Source organism: Teleopsis dalmanni, chromosome 2 (assembly GCF_002237135.1).
Source record: "Teleopsis dalmanni isolate 2A chromosome 2, ASM223713v2, whole genome shotgun sequence".
Lineage (NCBI taxonomy): Eukaryota > Metazoa > Arthropoda > Insecta > Diptera > Diopsidae > Teleopsis > Teleopsis dalmanni.
In genome coordinates this window covers 175,350,492-175,359,035 of record NC_051847.1, presented here as the reverse complement: position 1 = coordinate 175,359,035, position 8,544 = coordinate 175,350,492, and positions in this window count along the sequence as shown.

Genomic DNA, 8,544 nt, shown 5'->3' with positions numbered 1-8,544 from the left:
AAAAAATAAAAAAAACGAAAAAACGACAACAACAACAAAAGTTAAGTTAACTGCGATGCTGATTCATTAGAAAAATTTTTCAGTCTAAAAAGCGTTTATGTTGCTTCTTCTTCTAGTGCTTATTAATTTGTTCATACAGGCATGGAACATAAAATTTTAGAGTATAATTACAAAACGAAAACTGTACAATTCGAGCGAGTACGTTTAATACATTTAAAAGAAAGCATTTAAACGAAGTTTAAGAAGATAATTTACACATCTTCTCCATGTGCAGTTAAATAAAAACTTTCAAGATATTTGCCGTCGTCTTTGTAAAAATGCACTTTATTTTTTGTGAGTATTAAGAAAAATTAATTTATTCAACTATATAAGCTAATATTAAATACAAAACTAATAAAGATTTATTTTGTATTGTATCATTAAAATGTAATCACAAGATTATTAGTAGAAATATTAAAATTTACTGGTGGTATGAGTGACATTTTATATGCAATAAATTACTACTTACTATAGCTTCGTCATTAATACTAAAATTTATAACTAATTATTAAAATCTTAACATATTAAAAAATCAAAGTTTTTTTTGTATAAATTAAGTAAAAATATTTATTAACCATTATAAATTATTTCACTATAGAAATTTTATTATTCAAAACTGCTTCATGTGCACTAAATGCATTCATTTTTTTACAGCAGTAAATAGAGTGCTACTTCTATGCGTTATTCTTAAAAATAACAAATGAAATTAAATATCTTCATTATTCAACTTTTTGCAGTAATTAAAAAAAGTACTACTTTTAATCTTAATTGTTTTTTTTTGCCGAAAGTGACGCTTCTTATGACGAAAAGCAACTATTTAAAAGTTAGAAGGCTTCGAATAGAAATGAAAAGGCAACAACAAAAATTTTAGTTAATTTATTGAAGTTTGGCGGACCTTACAACGCTGTTTCCAGTATTCTCAAGTAATCATCATAAGTATGAGAACACTGATATACTATTTTTATTCTATATATATTATTATATTATTATTAAAAAATAAAAAAAAAAATACAAAGTTCAAGTAACATAAACAGTACAATTTTGTAAAGATTTTTTAAGCAAACATTTAAAAAATTTTTACTAAAATCAAGAAATAATAATAGATAGCACAAGATATGAAGCTCACAAAAGATCTAGAAGTGTTCTTTATTGAAACGAAGTACTTTGAAGCAGTCATAGACTACACAATTTAAGCAGCAAACACTAAGTTTGTGGTTCAAACTAACGCTAAAAAGTTCTATCTAAACAGGCTAAGAAAATCAGAATATATACTGCTATGGTCAGCCACATTATTATTATGAACTATAACTGGTATCCGGTCTTGACCTCTTGCATTGTTAGCTGATTTCATTCAATTTGGCACCCTTAGGCTACATCATGATGCCAGCGACAATATGGTCTGTCTTGCTGCCGCTTACTATAAAATCTGCTACAAAAGTTTTTGCGAGAGCAGACTTCAATTCACTTTTAGAAGATGCATTAACCGTACATCGGCGTTCACCGAGTTCAATTTTAGAAACTACGTCTGCTAAGTTTATGTCTGAGGCAGATTGCATACAGTTTGTACTTGTAGCGTCTCTAGAACCGCACTTCCCCACATATCGGACCAACAGTTCATTTTAGAAGTTTTTTCTCGAACGCGACAAAAAGATCAAACAGCTTTTGTCTTTAAACGTGAGTACTTATAGATCAATGGCACAAGAATAAGCAGACTATCTATGTTGGATCCACCGAAGGATAGCATACTCAAAAGAAAACAGGTGAGACAGAGATATACCGAATGACTTGAACATTTATGGCATAAGTTTAGAGAGCATATAGTGATAATATAACAATTATTCCTATAATAGAATTATTAAGGATTATTAAGCAGTTCTAGATCTTAAAAGACTATTAAACCATGGAAGAAGATGATCCAGACATAAAAATTGACGGATTAAGCTAGATAGAATATAAAAAAATATATGAAAAGTAAAACGAAATACAAATAAAACAAAACTTTAAAGACTAATAGGGTTAAGTTTCAAGTTTCATTAATAATCTTTAAAAAACAAAACACAAAAATAAAAGGAAGCAGGTTATAAATATATATTTTATATTCATGTAAATATAGTTACTTCTAATCTTATCGATAGATAATATTAATCTTATTATCCTTTGTGAATTTAAATAATTTTAATACGACAAATGTATATTAACACTGCCTGGATTATAAACTTTACTGAATGATTAATGTAGGCCGGCGTAAACTAATAACATTTTTAAATGAGAGCCTGCGGTATATGCCTCAAATTTGCAGAAATTGTAGTTTGGGACTTTAATTTTTTTCTTATTTTCAATAAAAAGAGATTCCATTTTATTCATACTCTTATAGTGATCATCAGTTGTACTATCATTCGTTTGCAAATATAAATTCAGAATATTAAATGAGTCTTCTACTTCATTTTTGGAAGGCTGATAAACAATTACATCCACCGAACCCTCATCATCTGTAGGAAAACTTGATGTACAAATTTCATTTTCAAACTCAATATAATCGATAAGAGTAGCATTGGAAGTTATTTTATTTACTTTAAACCACGCTGTCAGCGACTGGCATTTGCACAAAGAAGCAACATAAAAAATTAAACATTTGGTTTGGAAAAAGGGACTTCCCCTAACAGCAAAATACTTTTAAACTTAAAATAAAAATTCGACTTATAGAATGCACTTTCCCATATTCTTATCGGCATGGAACAAAGTTTTTTCGAGTTATAGAGAAATCCGAGTTATAGAAGTTCGAGTTATGGAAGCAGAATTGTATGTAATTTGCTCTCTAAAACCTTGGTGCACTGTTTTTGGTTCGAGTTATAGAAAACACGAGTTATAGAAGTTAGAGTTATGGAAGTTTGACTGTATTTACAAATAATAAATATTTAAATATAAAATTTTAGCAATTTTTTAATTTTATATAAATTTTAACATATATTAAATAAACGTGTTTTTTAAGGTATTTTACTTTATTCCAAACATTTAAAACCTAAATGAGATTCTTTGATGAAGTCGACAATTGTGAGTTTAGCAATTAAACTTTTTTTTACCGTTACTCTATAAAAAGTAACAACGCTTGAGAAACTTTTATTGTTACCGCCAGTTAAGCCTAAAAATAAAACTAAAACTATAAAAATTTCTTTGAACTTTACTACAAAAGTTAACTCATATGGAAAACTTTTAGTATAAAAACGAATAACTCCAACTCAAAGGGGTTTTAAAAATAAATATAAGCAAATCTATTTTTAATGTTATTTTGTTTAATTTATTTATTTTTTTTTTTAATAGGATTATTATCTAAGAATCATTCAACTATTCGCATTTGACTAATGCAAAATGAGATATTGAAATTATATTAAAATAAACTGGTACGTGATTTTCATAACATGAATGACTGATAAGGGTCAATCATTTTTTTTTAATAATTTTAAAAATACTGATAAAGTGTAACAAATAAAGCAAATAGAAATTGTTTGCTTTTTTTTTTAAATAATTTCGCATAAGTAAATGAAGGTCATTCAAAAAAATGCATCACGGTGCTCTCATTATAACGTATCTTGTAAAATAAAATCAATATATATAAAATTACTTAAAATGAAGTTCAAAGCAATTGATTTATAAATTATTTTTTAATAATAATTGGATTATAATCAACATGGACCTAGTATATCCCTTTACTCGCCAATCGCTGTACTTTATATTAGAGTTGCATCATGCTATATTTTTATTATTACTAATTGTGCACTGTGACCTGAAAGATCTATTGTGCTCCTTACTCGGGTTAGAGTGTTTCTCCAAGTGCGATTTCTTTAATGAACGACAGTATAGAGCCTAACTTTTCTAGTCTTGAATCTTTATGATCCATGAAATAACCTCCAAGGTATTTCTTCCGCTTGTGCATCAGTGCCGGGCACTCCCTAAGCACGTGGTAGTGCCCGGCACTGATGCTTCTATATCTATTAGAGTCAAAAAATTAAACAAAAGTCAATTCTTTAAGAGTAGGAGGGCTAGAATACTTTTTTATTTAATGGAAAGATAATAAAATAAAAGATACAAGAAATATATATGTTCATATATTAGCAAAAATTTAGTATGAAAAGGGAATAAAATAAAGTGATAAGAGAAGCAGATAGAAAGAAAGAAATTACAAAATAAGTTTATATTAATTTAATGTTTATAAATTAGAAATAATAGAAATAAAGTACTATCAGAGTGGCAGCAGCGGAAGAAAGGAAGTTTAAATGGTTTTATTTAAAAAAATTTAATTACATTTGCTTTAACTTTAAACTTCTAATTACTTAAAAAAATTAGACTGCAAACATTTCATTAGCATTTTACAGTCACTAATCAAAAGCTTCACCACAATAAAATAATTATTAAAAGCTGATTTCTATATATAGAATTCTTTTAAATACTCATCAAAATCTGAACATAGAAATAAATAGAAAAGTAATATTATTTACTAAATATGAATATGACTTTGAGTTCAAAGAAAATAAATTAAATTTGTTTGAAAAGTTAAACTTAATTAAAAATAATTAATTAAGTGTTAAATTGTACACTACAAGTTGCACTCACGAGTACTTCTTCGTTGCTATTATAAATATTTTATATAATTTAAATTATATACATATAATAAAGTAGCTTTCTAATTAGCTTGATATTAAATATCATTCATATTTGCGTATACACGAATATGATATATACACTCGGAACTGAATTATTAAGGATTATACAAAAGATTTCCAGTTAAATATATAGCAATAGTTCGTTTAACGATTTCACTATTTTAGTAAGACGTGTCTTCCGCCGTTACAGCGGAGTGGTAAGTTTGGAAAACACAATTCAATGGATTTTCTTTTAGAATGGCAACAATCCCGGCACCACACTAAGTGATCAAAGGCCGATAACCATCATAGTCTGATCTTTGATAAATAAATTATCACAAATAATTCTCTTTCTCTTATAAGTTATATTACTGGTCCTACTTTTTTCTAATTTTTATTATTAGTGGTTCTTATTTTTACTTATTTGTTATTCATTGTATATCTCAATAAACATATGTGATTTTATTCCTTATTCTCTATCTTTCTAACATTTAAAATATTTTATTGTATTTACTATACAATTGTGTATAGATAATTACTGACCTTTTGTTTTGCTTAAATAAAATTATTTGCAATTTAGATAATAAAAATTCACAACATAAATTCACAAATTTAAATACCAAAAATTGTGAGATATTTGGAAAAAATACTAGACTTCAGCACTTTCGGTTTTAAAGAATATATAAAATTTTTCTTCTGTATAAATATATATTTATAGAAATATAGGCAGAACATAACAGCCTGCAAAGGTCATAATAGAATTTTTTATATTGCAACATATACATCATCATCCGTGACTATACAGTTCATGTAGGATGTAAGCCTGTTTAACAACAGTCTTCCATACTTCCCTGTTTTTTGCTTTTACAACATATAAAAGTAAATTTTATTATCTCATGAATAAAATTCAAAATCACTTTTAATATTAAGTAATATCTAAAAAATATTATATATAATATTTTAACAAATTTAAGATATGAATAGCTCTTCTTACAAATATAACACAAATATTTATTATCATTTTAAGGTCTTATATACACTATTCAAATTATAAACACTATTCAGAGACTCAATGAACTTGAAACTAAGCATAAAATTAATTTTTAAAAAGGTAGTTAAATATATATAATAATAATGTTAAAATATTTTAAACTATTTTTAATGGGAATGTCTCAATAAATAATTTTAAATACTTCATAAGCCATAAAAAAAATTATGTTAGCACAGGTATTTGCTGAAATGCAATCTTTATGAACACTGAAATTAAATTTTAAAGTATAGAATTTGTTGAAGAGTATAAATACAACAAAAAAAAAGAAAAATATCTCATAAATATCTTTCAAAATAGAATAAAAACATATAAAGTATAAAATATTAGTGCTATCAAACCAATGAGAGCAAATGCACGAACATTAATTCATTAATTTTTCCTTAGCAAGACATTTTTATTATGAGCGCATCTAAAGCATCGGAAGGAGAACGAATTCGATAATCAAAATTTAATTATTTTCTTGACAATTACACATTTTTAAGTTGTTAACTATGACTATGCCCCAGAGCCTTTGGTTATGCCTGAAGTGCAGAAAGAAAGAAGCAGGACCAGCAACCAACAACAGAAAGCAACTTCAAATGCTTATAGAATGTATTTTCCTTAATATTAGAATTAAAACTGAACAATTTTTATACACCATAATTTTTTATTATTTTTCATATTTTACTCTTTTTTTTATATAAACTAGTGTATCTAAAAATTTTCAACTCGCAATTTTCCCTGCAGGAGGTATCTGTTAAATATAAAACTCCCTACATTTACCGAAAAAAGAGTGAATGTATAACTTTTTTGATTGCTTGTAATTTTTTACTTGAATATTTTTTGAACTTTTTTAAATGCAGATATATATATATATATTTTAATATATATATTGTGTAAATTTATATACACATATATAGTGTATATATAAACATAATACATATTTTTAAAATGATTATTGCCGTAGCATTTCAAATGCATCAGCGCGCGTTGTGCACAGCTATTGAACTTGGCACTTGGCAGATACGTCGTAGCGGTTTAAAAATATATTCAAGAAGTAAAGATAGCAACAACAATAAGCTAACAAAATCAGCCAACCAGCAGCACATCAAAGTATTAGTATTGTTAGCAAAGTGCAATGCATATGTGAGGAGAGCGTACATCTTGCTGCTGCTGCCTCCTTTCTATTTCGCCAGTTTGTCTAAATCTATATGAGCACATCTATCTCTTCTATACGTCTGTCCTTTTAACCGAATATTTGTGCTCGAACCTTGCTTGTCTATTCTGTACTGTTGAACTTACAAGTAAATTAAATTTAGATAGAACGTCAGCGTCAGTGAAAACGTTAACGTACACTGCCACATCAACGACAGTGCTAACAACGACACCGACGACACCGGCAACGGCACCGACAACGACGACAACATCAGATACATTTGCCATTGCATCTTGAGAACAGTGCGACAAGAAAAGTGGCCTACCGTGGTCGTTCTGTTCTGATGTTATACATTGAAGGACTTATGGATCAAGCGCAAAAGGCTGTTGAACGTGTGCTCTTCTGCTGCACTTAGGTAAAATGCAAATTGCAAGCAAAAATTCTAAGATAAAATTGTACAAATTTATAAGAAACAAAATATATAAAAAAAAAACAAAAAAACCATTTTTTTGAGATAATTTTACTCTTGAGGAAACATTAAAATGTTAAAAGAAATTTTTAAATTTATAAATTACGTACAAGATATATAAAAATATACACGAACGAACAAATGCATTCGAGAAGATGACTTTCAAGTTGATAAAAATACAATTTTTATCTTTTCCATATGTACGATATACATTTGTACATATATGTATATATATCTATAATATATTCATATTTTTGCTTATGCACTGAAAGAAATTTTGCCTGAGGCATGCGACGGCAGTCATTAAAAATTCTTTTTAATAATTTGAAGAAGCGTCAAATTTGGCCATTTTATACTAGAATGCAAAACAATGAGTTATAAAAGATATTTCAATTGTTAAAGATACAAATGTTAACATATACATTATACATAATGATATATTTATACACTTAAACTGTGAGTACATTTGTGGATGAGTGTCATACTTTGGAGCCTGAGCCGGCATAATTTCACTTATATTTTGCACGCAAAAATTATACAAGCCAAACCTAAACAAACCTAACCAAACCAAACCAAACCAAACCAAAAATCTAAAGAAACTGTCGCTATGCTTGCTCATTAGGAAATCCAGTTAACCCACACTTCCCGCTTTGGAAGTCTGGTACAACATGTATTCTGAAGCAAGTGAAGCGAGCATAAAGACAAATAAAACTCGTTTTTGATGGCTTCAATTTTTTCATCGTTCCGTTCCTGCTTATGGTTGCCTGCTTTGTGTACTCAGCAGCAAATATATTTTTTGGTAGGTAGGTAGGTAGTTTGGCAGTTAAGTAGGCAGGCAGGTTGGTTCGTTGGTAGATTATAATGTTAACTCATAGGATTTATTCAACCACAAGGAAAAAAAATTAACTTCAATGGCAAAAAGTGTACGAGTATATATAAAAAAGTAATGGTTTTATTTGCAATTGCCTCAATTTCATGTACTTGTAACTTGACTTCTTGGCAGGCACTCAAACTAGGAGTAGTAAATCAAACATTACTACCACCTTAGATAATTTTTGAAATATTACTCTTTAGTTAAAAATATAATAAAAATAAGTTAATAAAATGCAAAATATCTATTATAAATTATTAAAAGCGATTAACAGTAGAAATACAACTATTTTATATTTGGCAATTTAATTCGGTTGAGAAGTATTTGTGGCAATAAAATTAA